Source organism: Anthonomus grandis, chromosome 14 (assembly GCF_022605725.1).
Source record: "Anthonomus grandis grandis chromosome 14, icAntGran1.3, whole genome shotgun sequence".
Lineage (NCBI taxonomy): Eukaryota > Metazoa > Arthropoda > Insecta > Coleoptera > Curculionidae > Anthonomus > Anthonomus grandis.
This window is the reverse complement of record NC_065559.1, coordinates 20,492,609-20,520,495: the sequence shown is the minus strand read 5'-3', so window position 1 is coordinate 20,520,495 and position 27,887 is coordinate 20,492,609. Positions and strand designations below refer to the sequence as shown.

General features: G+C 31.3%; 1 protein-coding gene across 2 annotated transcripts in view; it reads right to left on the bottom strand.

Annotated features, from left to right (window-relative positions):
• Positions 1–24,159, bottom strand: part of LOC126744737 (oxytocin receptor-like) — a 504,438-nt gene extending 480,279 nt beyond the window's left edge. For both annotated transcript variants that reach the window (XM_050452271.1, XM_050452270.1), the window contains exon 1: positions 23,961–24,159. The gene's annotated coding sequence lies outside the window, so the exon portion shown is untranslated. The remainder of the gene's footprint in view (positions 1–23,960) is intronic.
• Positions 24,160–27,887: the final 3,728 nt, after the last annotated feature.

Here is a 27,887-nt window from a genome sequence, read left to right as displayed (position 1 = left end):
ATTTTTGACTCGCTAAATAGCAATATATTATTAGATGCCAATCCTAATAAAAAACCATTGTCAACTGAAAACCCAATACCCTTAAATAATTTAAAATTTGGTCTCGAATACTTTAGGACTATGGAAATTTGTGAAAATGGAAATAAAAAAAACAACATCCATTGTATTAATAGATTTATTTGGACGCTTACGTCTATTCTGAGGCTATGGGAATATTTATTAAATATATTTAATTGTAAGTTTCTTTTTACTAGCCGTTTTAATCATCGTATTGAAAACTTATTTTCAGTAATAAGGAATAGGTGTGGATACAATCCAACACCTTCGATTCAACAATTTAGGATAATATTAATGTATATCATATATTAATGTATATCAGCAATACAATATTAATGTATATCATTGGAAACTGGAAATTGCAAAGAAGATATTCAAGATTATTTAGATTGTATTGAACTAAATGAATGTGAAGAAGATAACTTAAACAAAGTAGTTATTACTTCTTCATCTTCTTCTTTTCCTAACTGCGTTAAGATCAAAGGCACAATTTCAACTTTTGTAAACGATAATGTTAATATTACTACGAATAATTATAATAAAATAAGTTTAGAAACCTGAAGTAATGTTTAAGTGGGTGGATATTTCGCCTATAAGATTTAAAAAAAAGTAAAGTGTGAAAATAATTGTGAAGATTTTTTATTAAAAAGCGATAGAGAAATAAGCGATGATAAGGAATTGTTTTTACTTAATAAAGATTATGCGTGTATAAACAATATTTCTAGTTTAAAATATCCATCAGATACGTTTTTTACTTTATCACAAAGTTTTATGAATAAATTTGTTAAACTCTTCGACAATTTAAAGTTGGCTAAAAACATTTTTAAAACAATGTATATGTTCTTCTTAAATGAAATAGATATACATGCTATTAATTTATGTCCGCGACACATTGAACAATTCATTAAGTTGTTCTTAAAAACTATGATTTACAAGCAAATAAAATGGGAAATCGAAAAATACCACAAGTCAAATCAAGAGAAAAAACAACAAAAATTAAAGAAGCTTCATAGAAAAATTCGGATTCTTTCTATCAAATAAAACATTATAGTTATATACGTACATTGTAATATTTCAAAAAAATGTTTTTTTCTACTACCGCGTGCAAAGTATTTAATCACTCTCTTTAGTTGGTGATGGTAATCAAAAAATTAGATACTGTAGCAATCATATCCAAACATCATTAATTCACAAGCTTATAATTTTTTTCTATGCAAAATGTTTAAAAAAATACGAATGAAAAAACAATAAATTATTGGCTCAGAAAGCAAAAAAAAACAAAGATTTTTATTATACCATAATGTTTTGGTTTTTTTTTTGTTAGTTGACATATAAATTAAATTTGGCTTAATAATTTCAAATTTCTTTACATTAAAATATTTTATTTAATTTATTTATTACACATTAAAATAATTATGTATCTGGGTACGTACATTTTTAGAATGTTTTTACTAAATTTATTATTATTATGAAATATAATATTAATAAAATTAGAAATCCTTTTTAATGATATTATTGTTACTATATTTGTAATTCTTCTGTATAAGAATCAATAATATACTTGTTACGTAAAGAACTATTATATTTATAGTAGAAGTTAAAATATTATTTTCTGTTTAAAATCTTTGTATGTATAAAGTATAATAAATATAGTAATATAGACTGTTTTGGTTTTTGTAATAAATCAAATTAGTTTTTAAATGTTTCAAAGAAATTAAAATCTTGAGTAATAGCTTAATTGCATTTTTATTTACGCCTGTATATTAATTTTATTATATTAGTTATCTATTATAATTGCAATGAGAGGCAAATTATTTTGTGTTTTTTGCAAAAAATTACACTAAGAACTTTGTTGTTAGAGCTCTCGTGATTTCACCAAATTTCTTATAAAACAGCAATTTATAATTTTATGCCTTGAAAATAATACATTATAAAATTAATGTTAGTCTTAAGTACCTTACGATATATACTGTATACAATTTTATAGAACATACAATTTAGGTAAAATCATATAGATTTCACAAAATCACAAAACATATATATTTAAGAGCCCCGAATTACAATTCAGTTCAAAATATACCAGAAAAAAATTAATGATTCTATTATATGAATGTATTAAATAAGGAAGAGCCAGTGTTAAAACTCCCCCCTACATGCCTTCCGTCTGTCTTTGAAACGCGTAATAACCAGAACTGCATCATTTCGCCGCATGGTGTTGCCTAGTCCCGGCACGCTGAAGCGAGCGAAGGTGGTCACGATATTATACACTGTATTTGCGTATCTTCCTATTATTCAATCAACGGTAATATTGTTTTCAGAATATAATTTTTTTATCGAAATACGTAAAAATATACCAAGTATCCCATTTAAAATAAGAAAGTTATTGAGTGTCACTTCCTGTTAAACCGGAAGTGATGGAAAACAATAGAATATGTCAAAAGATGCTCTTATAACTATTCTACCGATATACCAAATTTTATTCGTTTATCTTGAAAAATAAAAAAGTTATTAGGTGTTCTCTTTTTTCTGTGTCACCCGGTATAGTTCTACGTATTACAAGCTCTTCGTAATGGTGAAAATTTGGTGATATTGGTTTTAGGTCTAACAAGATAAAAGGTTTAAGGACCGCACTTCCGCGTCATTCTTTACCCAGTCAATACGTGGTCGTTCTTTTTCCTTTCCTATCCTTGGGATTCCTTTCCTATCCTTTGGAACTCTTTCCTAGACCCTTTCCTGCCCTTTGCCAGTGGTAGCTGAACCTATTCAGGCCGGTAGCCAAGCCGGATGCATCGTGGGAGAAGCGTCACCGTGCGTTTCAGTAGTAACAATCGTAAAAATTATCGATTCGGAGAACAGGGTACATACCCGACGGTTTTCCCGAATCTCTAAATAGTGCTGGCAGATTGTCTCATAGCAGAGCCATTAAACTAGCAAGTCCTAGGTCCGAAGGTTTAAGGACTGCGAGCGAATAGACGAGGTGGAATTTGCCAGATCTCCAGCGAATCAACTAACCCATTAATTAATGTATGTAAAAATTGTGAATCTGCTAAATCCCTTCTTTCTTGTTAAGATCTTAACTAAAATCTCTCATGCAAACGATCATATGAAAAGCCGACTTCTAGGTACACTCCTTGCATTTAAACCAAAGAAATTTACGGTGTATATTTTCAAGCTCTTGAATATGGTTTACTACACTATTTGGCACAAGTATTCTAAAATTTATGGAACATCTGGAAAGTATAAGAGTCTCATGATAAAGATATTGTCAAAGGTTTCAGCATTTAAAGATAAATCATTTTTCTTGCACCAGTTGGTATGGAGTTTAAGTCAGTCTTTAATAGTGGTAATTCTACAGTACAACTTTTTGTCATTGCAGTTTATTTAGTTGTTTATTTCTAGAAATATTATTTATAAATGGTTTAAAGAGTAGGGGCCGCAATATAGAGCCCTATGATATACCTGACAGAACTATTATTTCACGTGAGCTGTGTCCAAAGAATTCAACATATTGAGAGCGATTTGTTACGAAAATCTGGAGAGTGAATTGAGAAGCATACCGTAAAAGGAAGAAAGGCTTATATTGAGGGATCTGAATGTCAGGGCTAGAAACAATATACCACCTAGAATAAAATATGACTTTTGAAAAACGTGAACATCTATGAGAACGTTAAATACAATATGAGCCGCATTTGGGCCATGCAACGTCATTTTAGGAATGTCACTTTGACGTCATTGAAATATACATTTAGGGCCAAATTACGGACCAGCTGGTAAAGTTCCTGTGTGTTATCAGGCAGATAAATTCTATCCTCTTGGTAAACCTACTAATAGCTGTAGGAGGAATTATGAACTAAATTTTAACCTGTTGTTAAGTAGCAGAAGGTTACAGTTTCGCAACAACATAATTGTTATGGCCGGTATAATAATCTTCAGAAAAAAAAGAAATATTAGGGTTATGAATATCCGGTCCTGAGAAAATAAATAAAATAAACCAAAATAATGGACGTGTTTGGCTTTTAATTTGTGATAATAGTTATCTTTCTGTTAGTATTAATACGTATTTGCATTTTTGCTAATTGTTTGTAAGTATCCTACCAGACATTTGCCAGTGAATGACAGTATACAGCTTTTTAGAAACTGTATACTGTGCAGTGAATTTGGTAGAATTTTAATCAATTTTTTTTTACATAATTTTTTTAGAGGATGTCTCAATAACCTGATAAAAAAAAGAGGTTGGTAAACTTTTCTAAAAAAGAAGTTATTTTGCTCTATAATTTAGAGTCAAGTCAATATGCGGGTACAATTTAAAAAAAACTGATGCAACATCTTGGAAAGAAACAGATCCCTAAAAAACCCTATGTCAGAGGTGGTTCGAACCCTTAATAATCTTTGAGCAAAGTATGAGGGTATAAAAAAAGATCTAAGAAAAAAAGTAGCCAAGAATAAACAGGAAATATTTAAAACTGGTGGCGGTAGTGCAACCATAACACCTCTTACCACCTATGAGGAAATAATTTATAATTTAATAACACTGAGTGTTGAGGGACTGCCTTCAAGATATGATGATGATAGATAACAGATATGGTGGATCAAAGAAAGGGATTTCTTAGATGTATGTTTTCTTTTCATTTCTCAGTCACAAAACAGTGACATAGCTAGCAAAGAGAGGCAGGTGAGGGAAGGATGTCACCTTAAGTCGGGCCTTATCATATTAAATAAAGAAAGATTTAACCAGATGAAAAATAACAAAATACTCAAACAGATTAAGAACAAAATTTAGAATAATATACACAAACTTCTTGTTAAACTATGCAAGCTCCAACTCAAAACCTCAAAAATTTGAGGTTATAGATGTAAATAACCTTGTAAACCTTTTATATGCTGCTTTTTCCTGTTGTTAACTTATTCTACTGATAAGCAAGAATTATCCCGCTGGTAAGACAAATAAGACGTTCATAATTCAATTTTTAATGTTACCAGCAGGATAATTTTTCCAGACACTTTATCAGCCGGTCCATAATTTAGCCCTTAGTAAAAGAAATATACGTGTTTATGTCGTTCTGATTGGTCATTTCAGGTCAATCGTTCAAAAGAAAAATTAAAAAGAAGAGACATTGTTGAGAATTGAGCCCGGGATCACCTGCATCATATTCGCTGTACAACAAACACACACTAGAAAAGCTTGGTTTATTAATACACAAAGGGGGTAACTTTCAGTAATCTATCACGTGATTAAAATAAGATATGCAATTGGTGGTACAGTAAAGATTTTGTAATTGTTTGGTGTTGTATTTTTTTTTATGTTGATATATTAGAAGATGTCAAGCAACAGCAAGATATACTTGCAGCTGTAATTATACCGAACTATGAATGGGAATCTGAAGATGAGGTTCCTTTGGCGCAATTACAGTTATTGTATACCACAAGATCTAGAAAGTCCTACTGATATTTTGTTGCATTTGTTTACGTTGGATCTGATCGAAAAAATTGTATTCGAAACTAACTTTTATGCCGTTCAAAAACAAGGTGACAATTGTAGTTCATTTTTGCCAACAACTTCAGCTGAAATAAAAGTGTTCCTTGAACTGAACCTTCTGATGGGATTAAAACCTATACACAGCTATCGTGATTATTGGTCGTCCAGAATTGAACTTAGATATGATTATATATGTACTATATATAATCGTTTCTCTATGTCCAGGGATCGCTTTGGCTGGTTGTTGAGCAACTTACATTTGAATAACAACGCAACTGAACCAAAAAAGCAAGATGACAAGCTTTACAAAATTCGCCCACTCCTTGATGCCTTATCAAATTCTTATCAAAATTCATTTATGCCAAGTCAGTACCAAGCCATAGACGAATCTATGATACGATTCAAAGAAAGAAGCAGCATTCGACAATACATGCCGATAACACCGATCAAGAGTGGATACAAGGTATGGGTAAGAAGTGACGAAACAGGATTTATGTCGCAATTTCAAATTTATACGGGCAAAGTTTTAAATCTTACTGAAAAATCCTTAGGTGCCAGGATTATAAAGGACTTATCTAGAGAATTAGTTGTTAAGAAGAATAAATTATACTTTGATAATTTTTTAACTCGGTTGAACTGCAAAACAGTTTACTGTTGGAAGACATTTATGCATGTGGAACCGCCAGAAAAAATAGAAAAAGCATGCCAAATGACTTGCGTGACGATAAGCATTTGAAAAGAGGAGAAACGAACTATCGGGTATCTACAGGAGGAATTGTAGCCTTGAAGTGGATGGATAGAAAAAGCGTTCTTTTTATTTCAAATTTTCACGATCCTGCCAACCTGGAAACTGCTTCTAGAATAAAAAAAGACGGCTCTAAAGATGATGCAGAATGCCCATCACTTGTTAACGATTATAACCGGCACACGTACGACGTACCCCAACAAGTTTGACATGTTAAAGCCACTGTATGAAATAGATAGGAAGTTACGAAAATGGTGGCACCGAATTTTTTAGTACTTTGTGGATGCTACAGTCATTAATTCCTACATCATCTTCAAACAAAGAATGCCAAATACTATGACCTTGAAACAGTTTCGGCTTTCTGTAGTGAGTGGCTTAGTTGGCTCAAATCCAGAACAAGCGAAACGTGGTCGGAAAAGTGCAGAGAAACCCCCAAATAAATTCAAACCTCTTGTACCTCAAGAAGTAAAATACGATAAAAATTCTCATATGCCTATTCACACTACTTCTCTTAGATGTGCCCAATGCAGTAGCCGCAAGAAACCACATCGAACCGTATGGAAGTGCTCAACATGTAACGTCGGATTATGCCTGAAAGATGTAAGAAACTGTTTTTATGATTTCCACTTAGTCCAGTTAACCGCCGTTTATTTTTTTTTCAAAAATAGACACTTATTTTTTTTATACTATTTGATGTTCAAATACCCATTTAAATAAAGATTTTTTGGTAGTAACTGTTTTCTTCGTAATTTAATTAATTCCGTCATCAAAGGGTTAATACTTTATTTAATTTTGTCGGACTCTAGATTAGTCATACAAACTCTAAGTAATGGACATAACGTAAACTAGCTTCTCTGGTAAGCTTCTCTGGTAAATCTTAGCGTATATAACAAAAAAATTGTCTTTGTTTGGATAAAAGCTCACTCAGGATTATTGGGTAATAAGTTAATAGATAAAGAAGCAAAGAAAGCCATTTTTTGCAACAACTTTATACCTAAAGTACACTACAGGGACTTATTCCCTTTTATCTACTTAAATGCCTTTGATGGCATAGTGGATCATCCATGTCATTGACTGTTAAGCCAACACATTCCTCATGGTACCATTTAAGACATTTGCTGCACTGCCTCATATCGGCCAGCCTGTCTTCCTCACATCCATGGCAATACTATTCGATACTTAACTTTTCCCTGGAGCTTTTAATATCTTTATTCAATTTGGCACGACTTTTGTTCTCCTCGGTAAAAAGATCTCTAGTGACTGGAGTTGCTTTGCAGTTTAGAGCTTTTTTTCGATTTTTTTAGGTTTTTCATTAGTTTTTACTGGTGTGGCAAAAGCTCATTAAAAGAAGTGACTCTTGTTGTTCGTCTTTTTAATTCAGCAAGAAGGATATGGTCATCAGTCGAATCCAAGTCAGAAGAGTAAGCATTGGAATAGGAAAATTTGCCAGACTTGTTGGATACCATTCCAGACGGACCAGGTTGAGGAGATTCAGGTAGCCTATTTTCTTTGTTGGTATTATCCGGTGCTGGTACGTCTGAGAGAATTGAAGAAGCAAATGCTGTTTCTGGAATTGCCTCGGGATTTAATAAAAACAGACCGGTTGCCTTAAAACCATTTATAATATTACTATGTGTCCTGCATTTAGACCAAACATTTGAAAGTATGATGTTAAAACGTGATTTGGTCAGATTTTTGTTAGGATTCTGATCCAAGAATAATAATACCTCATTATCCCAATGATGCTCAAATGAACGATATACAGATTTGTCGAGGGGTTACAGCTCATGTGTTGTATTCGATGGCACACAGTAGAGATCTATATCAAGTGAGTCTCCAACATCAACAATTGACAAATCAAGATGACAAGCTGCACCATCAAAAACTAAGAGCCACCTTCCTGGACTTTTGTATCGGGCTAAGTGCTTGAGGAATTCTTTAAAAAGTTCGTTAGTCATGTAGCCTATACTTGATTTTTCCACTAGAGTTCCTGGTGGCAAATTATCATGTAATGACTTTAGCCTCTTTCCTTTAAAAATAATCATAGGAGGTATTGGTATTCCAAGGGCATTGACACATCCTGCAATTGTCACACTCTCTGCATGTTCTGACGATTGAAAGTGAACACGTTTTACCCTTTTCTTAGCTAAAACGGTTGGCTGGTGATGAATAGTCAAGCGGCATCCTTTTTCATCCATATTATAAAGTCTTTCAGGGTGATTAATTATATCAAGATCATCATACATTTTCCCTATTTTTGAAAAATGATCATCAACTATAAATTTATTAAGTTTTTGAGCCCTAGCTGGATTCATAAACTGTGCTTTTCTTTTAGAAATTACAGGATTTCTCTTCATAAAAGCCTTTAGCCAGTCTTCACCGGCAAGTTTTGAAGTTGTATTAAATTGATGAGCAGTTTTATTATCTTCGCAGAATCTGAATACCAATCGACGAAGGATCCGTGGACTCACAGGTAGACCTATTTCACTAAATCTTATTATTCTTTTAACGAGATCAGCTTCTTGTTCTTCTTATAAAATAGATTTGCGACCTAGTCTTTTTATTAGGATTCCCTTCTGAACATGATTTTTAATGGTTCTTCTGGGAATATTAAACCTTGCCGCAGCCCCATATGTACTCAGAGTACTGCATTGAATGGATCGAACTGCTGATATTAAATCCTCCTCGCACCAAGGTGCCCTTTTAGGAGGCATGATGTTAAAAATCACTGAAAATAAAACGAGAATAGTTTAGAAGTTTAATAATATGTAATAAAAACATTAATTTGTCATGAGGATAATAAGGCCTACATGGAGGGTAATAAGGCCTATAGCTTATTTTTATAGGCCTTATTACCCATCCATGACGAAATATTTTGTAAATTTATTTAAATTATGTCGGCTAAATTTAATCTAATAAACTATTGAAATCACAAAATATAAAGTCTAACCAAAATATCTGCAGTTATAAATTAAAAATACAATTATAAATACTAAAAATACTTACGTTTTTGTTCGTTGTATCCTTATAATATCATACGCGGCGACCCGTCGACACAAGTTGTTGGAACTTAATGACGCCCGAACGAAAGCGAGGAACGCGGGTAGTCCGTTCGAAAGTCGTTTGTAAATGGACCAATAGGAGACGCGGACCCAACGCAATCGATTTGCGATTAATTTAAAGCGGCTTTTTTGAATAAAGGCCTTATTACCCGACAGGCCTTATTACCTGCAGGTACCTTACTTGTCAATATTCTGTATTAGATTTTTGGTAGGACACGGTAATTTCAATAAATTCCTATATAAAATAAACATGAACAAGACAGAAATTACGAATGTAATAATTAATCAATTGGTGATCAAAATCATAGACTTTTTGCTTGTAAAAATAATTCTCACGCCATTCAATTTTTAAACATGGAACTTGGAAAACTATTCTTACTTCCAATGTGCCACAACCTTTATGGTAGAAGTTATCACAAATAAAAAACTAGAAGCAATTTTTCTTAAAACTTTAAAGCTATGTAAAAATAAAATATAATTTACATAGAAACTAGACTTGCAATAATCAATAATATTATAATAGCATACTATCAAAGATAATACTACTACGAAATGTTCAACTAGAAATGTCTTGTGTTTATAACATGGATCATCTTTATTGCCCAACCAGTTATTGTTTAAAATCAGTAGTTTCTCTTTAATTTTTTGACATACGAATTCTGCGGACTTAAAAGTTTCGAAATGTTGCTTAAATGCTAAAAATGAGCTTTGAACTAATTTAGTAATTTCATCAGAGGGCACTATCAAAGATATTTCATTTTTCCCGCCATAATTTTTATTCAATAAAAAAAGTTGTCTGGAATCCGACAATTCTGAAACAAACTCAGTGGACTTTTAAAAGGCTGCAGGCACTTTTTACAATTAAACTTATCACCAACTTTCTTAACAAGATACCCGGCATAATAAGTAATGGCACACTCTTCCAATGAACCCATTGGATTAACTTCATCGCTAAATAAATTCTGTGATCTTGAAGAAGGCAATGGGGATTCGGCAATGTCAGAATTATTATGATCTGTATTAATACTATTTGAATGGTCCGAATTTGAGTCTGATAAGTTAGTATCTTCACATTGCGTATTAGATGAAGGCAACAGTAATAATTGTTGGTCTAAATCTTCTTCACAATTTGAAGACTCTGACGGTTTGATTAAATCGGTAATGGTTTGAATACGAAATGAAAGCCTAAAATATTTAGCAGATGGATTTAAATTCCAACCTCCCCGCTGCCTGACTACCGAAAAAAAAGTTTTCTAGAAAATCTTGGTTAAGTCTGTTTGTTAAAATAAATGTATTGTTATGTTTTTTTTTCTTCTTCAAATAAGTTTAAAATGCCATTTATGATTTGAATAAGTCCATTGAAACAGGAGGTCTAGATTCTTTAAATTTAAAAGTTTGTGTTTTTACATCAAATTTTTTTGTTAATTTTTTTAGTACCGTAAATATATCCTTTGCTTTATTCAGAATTTCGATTATATGAATATTTTTATTACAAAGACCACAATTAAAATGGTTTTTGTCATATAGTCTTTTAGAGTTTATTGCATCGAATAAATTATTTAAAGTCAAAATAAAATCTGCAGTGTCGGATCCCTCTTTGCAATTATTAATTTGTTTATTTTCAACGCATGTTTTAATAGCAGCTACCATCGTTTTAGAAAATAATTGGAGTGCCAATTTGCATGACATTTTTTCTAAAGAGATGGGAATAATGTGTTTTTCGGTTATATTTGTAAGAGCCCTAGCAGAACCGGAAGATTTATCGATTTCAAATGTCCTTTTAACAACATCAAAGTTAATTATTTTAAGTTTTCCAAATTGCTGATGATAAGTTTTTTAAGCTGTTGCTGGCTAATAGAACCATGTGAAAAATAATAGGAAACTGGAATCTTCCAGTTTTTAAATAAACCCCGAATAGAAAAAACAACTGCATGAGTGGATGTTCTTGCAGTTCTTCCTAAAGGACCCAAGTCCGCAAAGCCTTCTATTAAGTCCAGTTTCTTATTATATTCCACTAGTTCTTTTATACTTATTTAATCGAATGCCAAAATGCATTTTTTTTTCATTATCAGTCATTGTCTGACATTTAACTTTTAAATGGTTTTTTATCCCTTCATCCAGGCCCGTTTTAAACAAATTTCCACCTATCCATCTTCGAATGGTGGCAACCGAGGGCAATATAACGCCTTTTTTGCGTAACAATAGATAGGCTGTTGGAGATTTATAATAAAAGGATATAGCTAATTGCTTTTCTTTAAGGTTCCAAGTATTTTTAAGTCCTCTTTTTAATTGCATTAGAACAAATGTTCTGGCCAAATTTGACAAAAACGTCAATAAAGGCATTATTCGGAGTATTACGTCGTTATTATTTTTAATTTTTTGTTTTAAATTCATATTTTTTTTTTATACCTAACAAGCTTTGAATTTTGCATGCAAATACGCTTTTTTAATTTAGCTTTTCGTGGAGTCATTTGTCCAAATGGAAGGTCCATGATTTCTTCGAGTAATTGTGAATTTTGATGTTCCAGCTATCGGACTTTCAAAAGGAATGGTGCGCTTTTTCGTGGAATAGGTCTTGGTGGGAGTTTGAACCTTTTAATTGCTTTGATCTTCATTTTGGTCAAAATACTTTTTGGGAACAGCGTTCAATTTCAAATAGTGCTTTTTCTCAGTTCTGTAATCATCGTCGGAAAAATGTTTCTCACATAAAAGTTTTGTCTTCAGGACATCTGGAGTTAAGCCCAAAAGTATGGAGTTTCCTAAGGAATAAAACAATATTGCTTATGCTTGATAGAATACTAAATTATAAAATAACCGTCTTCAAATATGTCAAAAAAATTGGGGGGGTCCTATTTAAAATAATAAAGTTAGGGCCATTTCCGGTTAAACCGGAAGTGACAGAAAACAACTGAATACTTCAGCCAATCCCAATTTGGACGCTACACCCACTTACCAAATTTCATTTTTTTTACTTAAAAATTAAAAAAGTTATAGGGGTGAACCACTTTCCTAAGACACCCAGTATACTTATGTACATACATATTCTAGGATGCCTTAATTCCTACATTTAAAGCGTTGACTTTTACAGATAATTTTATTTTTGTAGGTACCTAGGTTTTCTAGATAAAAATTATAGGTATGTGTATATAAATCTGGTTTTGTTTCTCTTATAAATATGTATTTATATTTATCAATTAAAAAAAAGTTAAAATCTACCTATGTGGTAAAAATGTTTGTTTTTTTTTACTTACCAGAGTTGATAATCCAACGTAACGTTCACATAATTCAGAGTTTTTATAGGGAAATGTAAATAACTTTACTTTATCTCGTCTCCTATTTGCTCTACAACTAAAGTATTGGCATACCTTGTCTGACATCGTATACTTGCTTTCTTTAAAACACAATATTGGAATTAAAACACCAATTTTTAAAAAATAAACCCAAAAAGCAGTAACCCCATAAAACCGAAGCAAGAAAAACAATAAAATTCTATTCATCGAAGTAGTTATGGTCTTAGAACATTGAAAGGCTAGAATTAGTAAACAACAACTTTGTTTGAGTCCAACATGTGCACAGGGGCAAGAGGGGTGTTTTGTTTACAAACATATTTGCCGATTCTCTGTTGTCAAGTCGACGCAAATTTCCAACGGAGGAAATTTTTAGCTATATTTTAACAACCATTATAACGTTAATTTAACTTATTTGTGTTGTATTTTATAGGAAATTTTAAAATAAAAAGTATAAATACTACAATTAACCTATTTTAGCAATAAATATAATATCCTTAAGCAAAAAATAAACAAAATTATTAACATTCTTATCCCTAAAACTGCTTCTAAAAAATTTGAAGCGACAACACCGGAGCTTTAGCGCCTGAGCCATACGCGTAGTGTCATCTGTCAAACGGCTTTTTGTTTATTTTGGGGATTCGTGTATTTTCTTTAATTTTTAGTTTAAAAAGGAAAAAGGCCACATTTTAGTGTTTTTTTTAATTGCTAGGATGGCAAAAACTTGTGTCGTTTGTGCCGCATCATAATAAAAAGGTGATTCAAGCCGATCCTCTCACAAGTAAGTACCGATACTTTCATAACATCACATCATGGGGTTACCATCATCATAAACGTAGAATAGGGGATCTTATAGATATAAACCTAATAAAAACTTGAATGTGAAAGTGTGCGTAAAATACCAAAATATTTATATTTTTAAATCTAAATATTTTTTTGAACATATTCATCTATCAATAGGCTATAAAAAATATAAAACTAGAATTTTGTCCCTGGTTTTATTACAGGATTTTATGTTTTTTTTGTTGTTTTGGCAGAAAGAAGGCATAATACCCATGTACCTATCTACATATAGTTATGTTTTTTTAATATAGACATTAGGTAGATAGATGAAATTACTAATTTTTATTGCCTTTAAAGAATTTTGAAATTTATTTAGATATTGATATCTATGTATAAAGTTAATTTTGTCTTTCCCTAAAATTTGGTCGATAATTTTTTTTTGTTTTACCATATGGCAATTTACAATAATATATATAGTAATTGGCACCACATATTAATTTATTACTGTAATTTTTTTGCTTTTTGATTAAATATCAAATACTTATTATAGATTGCCTAATATACATAAGCCCAAAGGGAACAATGGATTTCATTATTGGAAATCAACACAATTAAAAAGAACATATTTGTTTGTTCAGATCACATCCTTAGAAGTGATTTCTTATATAAGGAAGATAATATTATCAGTAGCCAGACTTTATTAAAAAAATCAGCTCTACCTTAAAGGTATTTTTTTTTAAATATATTTTTCTAGTATAAAAAAATCGTCACAAAAAGTATTAGTGTAACTCATATAAGCTTTATTTATACCTAATACTTATTAAATTAGGTATGTGTGTAAAACTATTTTTTTACTAGGATTTCTGATGCACTGGTTAAAAACACAGCAGCCGATAATTCAGTTAATTTACCAAGTGATTTACCCTTCAAAGCTGCAGGGGTAGTTTTCCTGAAGAGTGCAAAAATTTCTTTAGATCCCAAAATGGTATATAGTACAAACAGTGAAGCTAATATACACAAGTATGGATAATTAAAATAGATTAATATTCTTGATACACCAAATTTTGTATAATTACAGATCTGATCATTCATCAACAATAACTACATCTGAGATTAATTGTTACCGTCTAGGTTTAGGTCAACAATTACTATTTCTCATCCAAGCCGTTTTTGTTTAACTGCTACAAATTCCCTGACTCTGCCAAGGAAAAGGTAAAAATACACTCAAAATAGACTACTAGTTTTATGCCATGTATCATCCTATTCTATATATCTTATTTAAAAGTGATATAGTATTTTATTGTGTTATATTTGTTTAATTAAATGGAATTAATCAAATGTATGATATTACAAAGATTCTTTATAATAACATACATTTTATTGATTAATTGGATTATCATAATACATTTTTTAAATTTTTTCTTTTTAATTTTGGTAATGCTATATTTTTATGTATATTATTCCAGGGTAAAATCAAAATGATATCCTGAGGACCTAAGCACTGATGATTCCACCGTTTCAAAAGCTAAATCACTTGTCACCAAATTATGGAAAAAAAAAAAGAACAAAAAAATAAAATTTGAAGATTGCAACAAACAAATTTGCGCCAAAGAAATTGAATTAGATGTCTCAAGTCATTATTAAAATACTTAAGAAATAATAACAAGATTTTCGAAAAAGCCCAACATACTACATATTTTATTTGACTTGTAAAAGTACTTGTTTGTATATTACTACTAATAAACTATCTAATCTAAGCTATTGTACATAGTCTTTATTCTTAGGTAAGCTTTGTTTTTTAGTATAAATTAATATGATATAATAATTGGTATTAGGTATTATATAGGTCACTGTTAAATGTCTGAAAACGATTGTACAGGCTAAATACTCATAATAAAAATCTTATAACCTATAAAGAACCTGCGACTCCTTCACAATTTAAACATCCTTTTAGTTTTAACTCTTTCCGCTGAAGCAATACTGTCCCTTTGAAAAAGTCAGCACCATAGAAGTATATATTATGTGATATAAAGTAAGTGATGTAAAACTGAGTTCTGTTCAATATAACAATAACAATGAAATTTTGCAAAATGTTAAAAATGTATGTCTTAAAACATGATTTATTAAGAAATCTATAATATTATATTAATTAAACATTTAATTTCCATAAAAATGCTTTGACAAAAATGCTGCCTTTTATTAGGACCTTCCTCTAACGAAGTCCGTTAAAAAAATACATAAATAGCTCATAAATGGTAATATTACTTATACTCAAACTCTATAATAATTAATAAAAATTTAACAGGTAAATATTTGTTGACGACGTCACTGGTAGAGAGTGCTTGTATCGGTGGCATAAACAATGGGATCGAGCGGCGTTGCGATGCCATTACCGTTTTCTCGTTTCTTCGTACTTTATTTTCATTTATTTAACGTATATTGACTTCGATATAGAGTATCTTATCAAATTTATTTTAAAAAAATGCTTGATATTTTATTAAAGGAGAGCAATAGTATTGTTTTGAGCCTTCGGAAACTGAACATTTTTATGATATTATAAAGTGATTTTTGCCATTTCTCTATAAGCATTTGGCATCATTGCATCAGAGATGTTGCAAGCAAACAAACCTGCCCATAGTTCCACGGCATGCTACTTCTAGCCTTTCAATGTTCTAAGGTTATGGTACACGCATAGTAGGGCACCGATATGCGATGATAGGGCGACGGCGACGCACGGGCAAGAATAACATTCGTCGAACATGTGTCGCGGCAACGCTGTTTAACGCTCTCTCGATGGACATCGGCTCGCGGGAGCCAAAGTCCATCGAGGGTATCAAAATTTTAACATTGTATGGTTTATCTTCCCGTAGTAGTATTATCTTTGATACTATGCTAGTTTAGGATAACTTATATAAAATCAGACAAAGGATGTAAAATGTAAGCTAGTTAAAAACACTCCCTTTAATATTTACTCACCTATCCGAGTCACTCTGTATTGTTATAAATTAAAACAAGGCCTTGCTTGGACTCCAAGGCGAGAAGCGAGTGATCCTGTCTAAAATTTTTAAAAGATGCCTTATCCTTTCCTATTAGGTAGTAGATAAATAAAAATAAATAAAGTAAATAGGCATTTAATACAGATATTAAAATAATTAATATAAGCAGATATCTATATTATAGAGAGCTAGATATAAGTTTTTAGATAATTAACTAATCAAATGAGTTTTTCTAATTTGTTTAAGATACAGGTATATGGGTGGCAGTGAGATTAAAGCGAGAGATGAGATTTTGGATTGGCGGAGCTTGCAGATATGCATCTTTTGTATGGCAAAGCGCGAGGAAATGCTTTGTTGGCACAGCACTTGTAGAGGCAGCGGAGAATTTTCATAATTTTTTCCAGAATTTTCATAAAAATTGATCAAAGGTTACGGGAGACCTGCCCAATGACGGGAAGTATTGTTAAAACTTATAAATGATGACTGGTAAAAATGTATTTTTCCTTATCGCGTTTATGTTTATGTAATTATGGCACGTATTTAAATTGAGCCCAATAATAGCACTCACAATAGAAGTTAGAGCCAGCAGTTTGTTTTGCTAAAAACAGCGTGCATCGAGTATTACAAAACGATAATCTTCATCCGTTTAAATTGCAAAAGGTGTAGCATCTTATTCCTGGAGACGCTCTTTGTTGTCTTGAGTTCTGCGATTGGTTTCTTTGTCAAACAGAATAACGCTAATTTTCCAGGTTTAATCCTTACAAGTGACGAAAAAGAATTTTCGCGCGAGGGGTCATTTAATCCTGGCAATAACCACGAGTGGAGCTATCAAAACCCTAATGCTAAACACTTCAGAGAGTATCAGCAGAAATTTTACATTAATGTTTGAGCAGGTATTCTTAGCGGCCACTTAAACGTTTTGCTAAATTACCTTGACGGTAATAGTTACTTAGTATTTTTATGAGCTGTTATGTCGGGCCTAATGAAAGATGCCTCTCGAGTTGCGGCTCTGGTTCCAGCACGATGGCTGTCCAGCGCATTTCGCTCGTACTGTAAGGGCTTTTCTAGATAGGACCTACAACAACAGGTGGATTGATAAAGATGGTCCAGTCTCTTGGCCAGTACAACACCTGTAACCAACAGAGCAGACCTAGTTGCTAGAGTTGTGACGGCTGCAGATTTTCTGAGAAATAATCCAGAGGTCTTTGCTCGTGTACGGGCATCTTAAGTCAACAGGTGCTGATAATGCATGGAGGACACTTTGAGCATTTGGTTTGAATTGTTTTTTATTGTTTATTGTTTAGTTAAATTATTTATTTAATGATATTAAACTTTTCGTTGTGAAAAAAAAGTTTTGAAGGATCCTGGTATGGATTTTATTTTTTTGCACGAACCAAACATTCAACAAAAATAGTGGCGTACCTGTTTATTTATAAAAAAATTAAAGTACATGTCCCTGAACAAGTCAAATTACCTGCAGTAGCTCAAAAAGCTTGCCATACCGCCTAAAGTCGAAATTATACCTATTTGTAATGACGTTATTTTTGTTTATCTTTGTTTAGCATATTCCAAACAGCGGCGACAACAAACTTCTGAAAAAAATTGGTGTCTGATGATAATTCATCTTTTATATACTAGGTTATGTGAAATTTCCGTCACTGTCAATCAAAAATATTGGTTTGTCAACTTGTTCTTGAAAGTTATTTCGAAAAGTGTTAGATAATGCCTAAAAAAAGATCTAATAGGTATAATGAACAATCGCAGCTGATGATTTTAAATATATTGGCTTTTTTTCAACTGGAAAAGGAAGAAGTCTGAAAGGGAATTGCACTTCAAATTGAGAATGTGATACAGCGAGCCGCAGATGCAACAAAATTGAGCACAACAACGATCGCAAATATAAAGAAGAATGGAATAAAATCAGATCAGGATTACGCAGCCCGTATATCTTCCAAGCAAAAGACAGCAAAAACCAAAATTACAACATATTTGAAACATAGAATTCGGGACACAATTTATTCTATGTACGCCAGAAAAGAATATGTAATATTGGCAACAATAAGAGAAAAGTTCAAGGAAGAAATTGAATATTTTGAGTTTTCCATTGACTCCTTAAGAAGATGGATCAATAGTATAGGCTTCAAGTGGAAAAAATCAAATAACAGAAAATATTTGATGGACTTGCCAAATATTGTTCATAAAAGAATCAATTTTTTAAGGGAGTATATCAAAAATAGAATGTAGGTCAGGAAGGTTTTACTCCAGTTTTCATTGACGAGACGTGGATTTTTAGTAAGGGATCATTTCGTAGTAGCTGGCAAGATGATACCAAGCACACGGATTCAAGGAAAAACAGTGAAGGTAAAAATTATCTGGTTATCTTTTTAGAATTTTTTTTGAATAAAAACTATTGCCCTTGTAAGGGCCCTCTAACTTCATAATTTCATAGTTTCATAAAATTTCTCTCTAAGACAATATAAGGGAATTTAACTCCATACACTACTCGTATGTGCATGGAACATTACTTATTAATAATATTAAATTTATGTTCTGGAAGAATGATTTCTAAAAGAAGACAATTGAATTATCTTTCATTTTTAAGGTCATCGTTATATCGTGGTCCACGCCTGATCCAAAATGGCTTCATCAATGGTGCAAATTTAATATTCAAGAGTGGATTAAAGACGGGAGATCATCATGACAATATGAACAGGAAAAATTTCGAAAACTGGTTTAAAACTCAGCTGGTTTCTTTCTTCTCATCTTCCCCCAAAGTCATTTATAATCATGGACAATTCAAGTTACCATTCTGGTTTATTAGAAGAAATTCCGAGAAAATCTTGAACAAAGCAGAGACTGACCGAATGGTTGAAAAAAAAGAATATTGGCTTTCCAGAAAAAGCCATGAAAGATAAAATATGGAGTATGACACGCAGAAACTACCCTAGTGAAAAAAGTACTTGATGAATATGTTAAACCTTAAGGACGCAAAATTTTGCGACTGCCACCATATCATTGCCAGTTTAATGCAATTGAAATGGTATGGTCGGGATGTAAACGAAAATATGATCAATATATTTCCAATTTTAACGGGTCACCTTCAGAAGTTCTGACTACATGGGAAAGTGTAATAAACGAAATTTTTATAGATCATTGGCAAAAATATGTTTTTCATACAGAAAAGGTAATTGAAAAGGCTTGGGAGACAATACAAGTGTGTGATGCCTATGACATTCTGCCACTTGTGATTACGAGTGACGAAGACGACGATGACGAAGACAATATCTCTGATTTCAGTTTTGACTTTGACAATACTGACGAGACTGATTAAGCTTTTTTTGCTCTAGCAAATTTTATTTTATGATCGTCGTTTAAGTATTCAATCATATCGTTGCAATTTCATTAACTTGGTAATGCAATATGGCGTGTTTTTTTTTAATTTGCATGTTTTATTTTTTGGAATGGTATTTTCATTTTAATGTGTTAACATATTCCTTCAAGCAGCATTTTTTTTCATGAATAAGTAAATTAAATTGTCAGTATTAAAAATTTTCCCAGTGAGTTAAAATAATTTTTTACCATTATTCACAATTTTTGTAAGCTCGGTTTTGTTACGTCTACTGCTCGTGCCGAATTCTACTTTTCAAATATGTTGTAGATTTGGTTTTTGCGGTCTTTTGATTGGAAAATATATGAGCAGCGTAATCCTGATCTGATTTTATCCCATTCTTCTTTATATTTGAGATCGTTGTTGTGCTCAATTTTGTTGCATCTGCGGCTCGCTCTATCACATTCTCAATTTGAAGTGCAATTCCGTTTCGGACTTGTTGTTTATGTCCCATTATTTATGATTAATTATAATATTTGTTAATTGTTAAGTTTGTTGATAATACAATAAATACTACAAGATTTTTTTAAATTTTTTGGGAATGAAAATATATACACGAATATAAAAATATAAGAATATGCTGCTTAAATAAATCATTTGTTAATTTCTGAACGTATAAAAATACATAGCAGACTACTAATTTCTGAAGGCGATGGTAAAGTTTCTAACCTAATATTGATTGGCAAAAATATCTACGCCATACGTTTTTTCTCACCTGGATGACGTAACTACAAATAGGTATAATTTCGACTTTATAATTTTTTTGACAAATTTCAACTCCCTGTATTTTGGAAACGGCGCACTTCAGACCATAGGTGTGCTATCTCAAACTATTTCTTCATGGCTCTAAATTTTTAGAGTTCTTGTACTTAAATTTGAAGGAAGTTTTACAGTAAATAATTGAATTCTCTAAGTTAATATTTTCTGTTCTTTATTTTATACTGGACTTGTGTAAACACAATTGTATATTATTATTAAAAAAAGTATTGACTATTGACTGTTGATAATTGACCGTAGCTGGATGTTGTCCAGTGGTGCAAAATACTTTTAAATGAAAAAGTGTTTAAGCAAAATATTGAGGGAAAAACCATCTTTTAATATATTGTTTATTTTTTTTTAAAAGAAGCAAAAACTTCAACTTTTAATCAGAAGCCGATAAATCTAATTTTTTTTTTAATAACAAAATACTTTTTATACTTAACGTTCTTCACTTCATCTAAAATCCTAATGACACCAATGCAAATATTTAAAAAACGGAATTTGTTATGGAAATATTAGGATATATTAGGCGATGTAAAAATTTTTACCCTTTTTCTAGAAGTCATGAAAGTAGATAGGTTTTTGCAGGTGAGCTCCTAAATTGCAAATCATCATAGTTTTATATTTATAATTTTCCCACATCGGGATCTGGATAGTATCCCCATCGATGCTATTCCAGATTTAAAACACTGTACTTTGCAAAGTGCAAGTTCTTTTTTTAAAACTTTACATATAGGCATTTGAGCGTATGTTCATAAAACATATCATTAAAGCAAACAAAAAAAGAACTTAGTGATTTGACGTTAAAAATGGCTGGATATAAATAACGATATAAAACAGAAATTAAAAAGCATAAATGATATTTTTTACTATAAGACTCCGTGACGAATGAGAGATTTGAAAAAGAAAAAAAATTGTTTACCGATTTAAAGAGCAGTTATTCAGCTGACAAAATATTATCGGAGTTGTTACTTTGAATAAATCAAGCGCTTTAATTTGAATTATTCCATAATATTTTTGACTAAATATATAATAACGAGAGGAAAAGTTCGGCGGGATATTTTGCCAGCTATAATAAAAAAAATAAGGATCATACTTGCCAGGATGTTTTTCTAGTTATTAGCATCTTTAGGATGAGACAACCAATATTTAAAAAAAAATCTAATTATAAAGAATTCATTGAAAATAACAATCTGCAAATGGTATCTTTGCTTTTACAAAAAAGTTGTAACATGTCTCGAAAATTGCATTATGCCAATTGTAAAATTACATGTATCTTAACGGATAATTTAAATAATGAATATTTGTTCTTTATTAGAGTATTAACATTAAGTAACAAGTTAATTAATGTCTAAGTTGTAATATTTATAAAACCACAACACACATAAAACATTATTTTTCAAAATAGTTATTTATGTAACAAGTGTGTATAATGATCCTTAATGGGAAATTTGTCGCATAACTGTAGGCGACTGCGACATTTCCTATGAATAAAAAAAGGGGATTCTACACACATGTAATATACAAAATTTTTTCTAATACCGAAGAAATTATTAAAAAAAAATCAAAAATGAAATTAATTACTTAACGCACCAGGGCCTAAAAGAAAACTTTAAAAAAATTTTGACAAATTATAAATTAAAGTCAAATAAACAACAAATTACGCATGACAAGATGTCGTGTATTAGGTCAGTTGAAAAATAATTGAGGAACGCATCAAAACGCAGCCTATTCAAACGTTTAAGCCTTCTATGCTATTTTTATTGATTAAATGCGTTTATTTATGTGACTTAGCTTTTTTCTTCTTATGGGCTTATTTATCAACCGATTTAAAAAATAATCATATCAAATTATTGAGAAAAAGAAATCGCATTTCAAAGGTGGTTGTTCCCAATAATATGCTATTTAAAAAAATTAAGTAAATGCCAAAATTAATGGTTTAGACATTTTTAATAGGCGTGTGAAAGATTTAAAATGTAATTCTTAAAATGTAGAGAAATTCTTCCGTGATTATTTCATTCAAAATTAAAACTTGCAACGCATTCATGGCACCCTATTTAAAAATGTAAATAAATGATTTTTTTTATGAGTATAAAACAAATGGTAGCAAATATAGTATCATTGTTTTTAGAATATTATTTTCCTTAGAATATAAGTGTCCCATTTAAAATAAGAAAGTAAGTATCACTTCCTGTTAAACCGGAAGTGGTGGAAAACAATAGAATATATCAAAAGATGCTCTTATAACTATTCTATCGATATACCAAATTTCATTTGTTTATCTTGAAAAGTAAAAAAATTATTAAGTATTCTCGTTTTTCTGTGTCACCCGATATACAGTGCTTTTCTTTGAAGCCCCCCCCCCCATTTATTTTTTAAACGGGTCAAAAAAAAATTTTGAAACTTGGCATAAGTAAATTGGTCTATAGATACTATTTTTCACTGTAAACTAGGTAGTTGTAAATTCCAAGATGGCGGCTGGGCGACATCTTGAGAAAAAATTTTAAATAGAAAGGGGCGTCGTGTGGTACCTCATTTTAAAGGTCTCAATGAGTACTTTATAACCCTGAAATATTAGACCCATATCTTAACTCGTTTCAAAATGGCGGCCTAATAAAAAAGTATTTTTTTTTATTTCAACGTTTTATATTTTTACGATTTTTGAATAGGTAAAAATCAGTGTGCGAAAATAAATGCGTCACTATTTTATTTTGACATAAAAACGACAGTTCTAAATGTCAAAATAACACATAAGCGCCATCTTGAATAAATGCATTAAATAGAAATCTTGTGTTACCTCATTTAAAAGGTTTTATTGAGTACTTTTAATATTTATTGCATGGACTCGGTGGACTCCGTTTTGACCTGTCTAAAAGTAACAGCCAAAAAATACACTGTTGCGATTTTATTAACGTTTTTAATAATAATATACAAATAATTTATAATTTTTGAATTTTGGATTTAAAGATTAACTTTTTGGTTTCTAAAGACTTACTGAACCGCCCTCGTATGTCACATTTCACGTTAAAGGTTATTGAACATTATTTAGACATTCCAAAAACCAAATAGCTATTAAAAAAACTCGAAAAAAAATTTTAAGATATTTTTCCTTAACCGGTAAATTACTCGACAAGAGTAAAACAAACCATGCTGTAATTTACAACTACCTAGTTTACAGTGAAAAATAGTATCTATAGACCAATTTACTTATGCCAAGTTTCAAAAATTTTTTTTGACCCGTTCAAAAAATAAATGGGGGGGGGACTTCAAAGAAAAGCACTGTATCATACGATTTTTTTAGGCACTAGTGCGTAAAAAGTTAAATTTTATAATTCCTGGGAAGTGTGTAAAAGTAAATTTACAAAAGAATCAAGTACATTATTCTAAAGGTTATCATATGTGCTTACCTTTCTTAGATCAATAGAAATTTCTTGCTATATTATTCACCAAATCTTAAAAACCGCACTAAAAACTAATTTAAAGTTTTCTTAAGAACTTCGCGTAAACTACACCCTTTTCCTAAATAGCCGGTAGAAACCCTGTTATCGCAGTGTAAGCGCGCGGCAAACTGAGGTTTTCCGAATTTCCCATTTTCTCACTGTTACGCGCAAATTATGCTCGTTGCGCTTGTCAATGCGTAACAATTTTCGTTGAAATAACCTTAACCGTCACGCACTTTGAAGTTCACGATCGTTTAATGGGATGCAGTTTTAATTAAATGAAATCAACACGCTGTTATCTTTACCATAAATTGACTTGTCTGGTTGTCTGAAACCAATTATGTATAGATAGAAAATAAATTACATGTCAGTTATTTCAGAATTTTTATTAATTTTTTTTTCTAACAACAAGAATGATAATTATAATATAAATAATATCAATCAGAAGAGGTATATTCCAAAACGAGTCACTACGTTTATTGCAGTTTTGACTTGCAATAAACCTTTTATCCCATCAGCTGTATTCAACCAACTACAGCTTTGCTTTAAAGATTTGATCAATCAACAAAAAAATATTTTATGCAAATGCTTAACATAGTTAAATAGTCTTTCAAGAATATTGGCATGTAGTTTGGTCTGGACAAATGCCGTGTCTTCAATATAACCAGAGAGGACAAATAGAACAGATAGGGTACGATATGGACAGTGGCGAAGCGTGAACTTTTTTTTCGGGTAGACAATCAATAAAAATTGTTAATTAAAAAAAAATGTGTATTTAATATTATTCACTTTAATGAAATAGAGAATGAAAGCGCATTAAATAATAACTCAAAGAGAAAAATTATGTAGTGATATAAAAAAGAAACAAATATTTACTACTAACATAAAGAGACAGATGGATAAAAATAAATATTACTTTCAAAAAAACACAATATAGGTATAACCATGACCTATCAATCCATAATATCCATTATTTTAAAATTAATTAAAGACAAATAAAAACACAACTAAAATACAATTGCCAATATCGAACAGTCGTTCATAAATAACCACTAAAATATCCGCTAAAAAAACCTTTTGTTATACACCCAAAAATGAAACCAGATCAACCGTGTCCATAAAGAATAACCCTCAACAGCATAATAAAATAGCTGGTCGACTCCGATAGACAAAAGCTCGAATGTCTTCTCCGCGAGTTAAATTTCGCAGACGTAATAGGCTGAATACTGATGTGACCGGACCTCGGTCACCTGCTTAATGCGTATTTGGTTCGATTAGATGCTCCAAATTTCGGAAGACAAATATCAATGTGTCTTCCTAGGTCTTGTATATATTAATTGGGTGTTAGCCCTGCATTTTTATTTTAATTGGTGCGTCAGGTCTTCGAATTAATCATATTTAGATGCTATAAAATACTAGTAAGGAGAGCGACTACGTTCTTTGTTTTTTTTTTTAAATTTTAATTCAACAATTATATGAAATAATTATGTGATAAATTAATGACAAATAACTAGATAATTTTGGGTAGACAGTGTCTACCTTGTCTACTCGTACTAGGGTTGCCAGATGTCCTGGATTTCGCAGGATGCCCTGGATTTGAGACTGGAATGTAGGCGTCCTGCGAAGACCTGAGCAAGGACGCCTAATGTCCTGGATTTCAGAAAAGCAAATATTTCAAACTACAAATCCTTTTTTTTCACGGCTCCCCCCGGCTACCGCGTTTTGCTTAATTCGAACGTAATATTCTGCGCCATCTTTTAATTAATAGAAAAAAATGCCATAATATTAACCACGCAGATCGCTTTTCGAGACGTATCCAATAGCGCTAGCGGCACTAGCGCGGCGGACGGCATTGGCAGTTTGATTAATTTTTGGGATTCCCCCAAATGTGTTTACTATTGTTTTGTATTTTGAGGTTATATTATTATTATATTACCATCAGTTGGCAAAACTTCTTATACAACCCGCGAGTATAGAGTTAGTTATTAGTTTTTCAAGTATTTAGTACACCTTTTACGCATTTTCTTTCTGATCAGTAGAAATTAAAAAGGTAAGTGTTTTTTGGGTTTAAAAAAATATTGCACGATCCCGATACCTATTTTGATATATAGGTATTTAAACATTTGTGTTTTTTTTAGTATTTTGTAAGATGGATGAACTAAATGGCCCTCAAAAAAAGCTAAAAGATTAAATAAATATAGAAAAGAGTGGGAAAATACTTTTATTTGGCTCGCAGAGGATAATCAAAAAGCTAGGTGCAAATTGTGTAAAAAGTCTTTTTCATTTATATATGGGGGTCTAGGTGACATAAAGCGGCACGCGGAAAGCTCTGAGCATAAAAAACACGAAATTGTGTTAAAGCAAAATAAAACACTACAATCATTTTTGGGACGAGAAGGAGAAGTTATGGATTTTCAACAAGAAAAAATACTGACCTCAGAAGTGGCAAATGTATATCATACTGTTAAACATGTTCATTCCTATAATTTATTAGATTGTACAAGTCAATTGCTTGCAGTAATGTATCCTGATTCCAATATTGCCACAAAAACTCGTTTGGGTAGAACAAAAGCAAGTATGATTGCTTTAAATGTCCTGGCCCCTTCTTCAGTAGAAAGTCGAAAGATGTGAGCTTAGCAAAGGAGTTTTTTTTTAAATATCCACAGATGCCTCTAATCATGGAAGCGCTAAGCTTTTCCCAATACTTTTAAGGTATTGTACATTTAAGGAATTACTTATACGTATACTTTCAAATAAGTTTTTCTTGAGGTATTATGTTCCATCAGAAGGAGTAAAATTATTTCTTCTTCATTTTTTCGAAGATCCCGACGAGAGTGCAAATGGTATTTACACTAACTTAAAAACTAGAATTCGAGATGCTGGCCTTTTACTAAACTACATATCATGCTATTCGGCTGATAATGCAAATGTTAATTTTGGACGCTTACATTCTGTGTATAAATTATTATATAAGGAGAATAATAAAGTTCTTGCAGTGGGTTGTCCTGCGCATATGGTAAACAATTCTGTAAAAAATGCTTTAGCAAAATGCCGTTTTGATGTAGAAACTTTGATTTTAAAAACTTTTAACCATTTTTCATCTCAAGCAAAAAGGTGCAAAGAGTTAAAAGATTTTTCCAGGAAGGAACTTTCCCAGGAAGAAACAATTCCTATTGCACTATAGGATTTTTTCTCTGAAGACAATTTTGTAGTACAGAAAACTGAATGTTATCTATGTTTTTTTCACAACTCACTAAAAATTGTTTTTGACACAGAACAAAAACTTGAAAAAGCCAATTTACTTTGTTTCGAAGTTTACAATATTTTAAAATCTCTAAGAGAAGAAATTAGTCAAGGAATAAATAACAATTTCTCTCCAAATGAACAAACTCAAATAAGAGACTCCTGTTTAGAATTTTATAAAAATATTGCTGCTTATCTAGATTCAAAATATGTATAGTCAAAACTACCCTTGACAAAGCTTGCACTTTATCTGAGGAGACTAATATTATCCAGAAATGGAATAACATATTCAAAGGTAATCCGGAACTTATTAATTTTTTAAAAGTAATACAATTTGTTTCCATATACGGGTCAAATGCTGACTCTGAAAGAATTTTTTCTTTATGTAATGCACCCTGGAGCGACAGACTAAAGATTTAGACAGCCGCAATAAACTCCTGGTTGATCACGTAAAAGCAGAGCTTCAGATTAAAACTAATTTTAATTTAAAGTGCAAAGAATTTTCAATATGGCTATTAAAAATAAAAGGCTCTTGCAGGCAGTCAGATCTAACCAAAAATATTCTTTTTCATCCAAATAATTTTTTTAAAGCATTTTAAAACATTTATCATTTATGTATTATAAAGTAAGGAATATATGAGTATCCTGTTT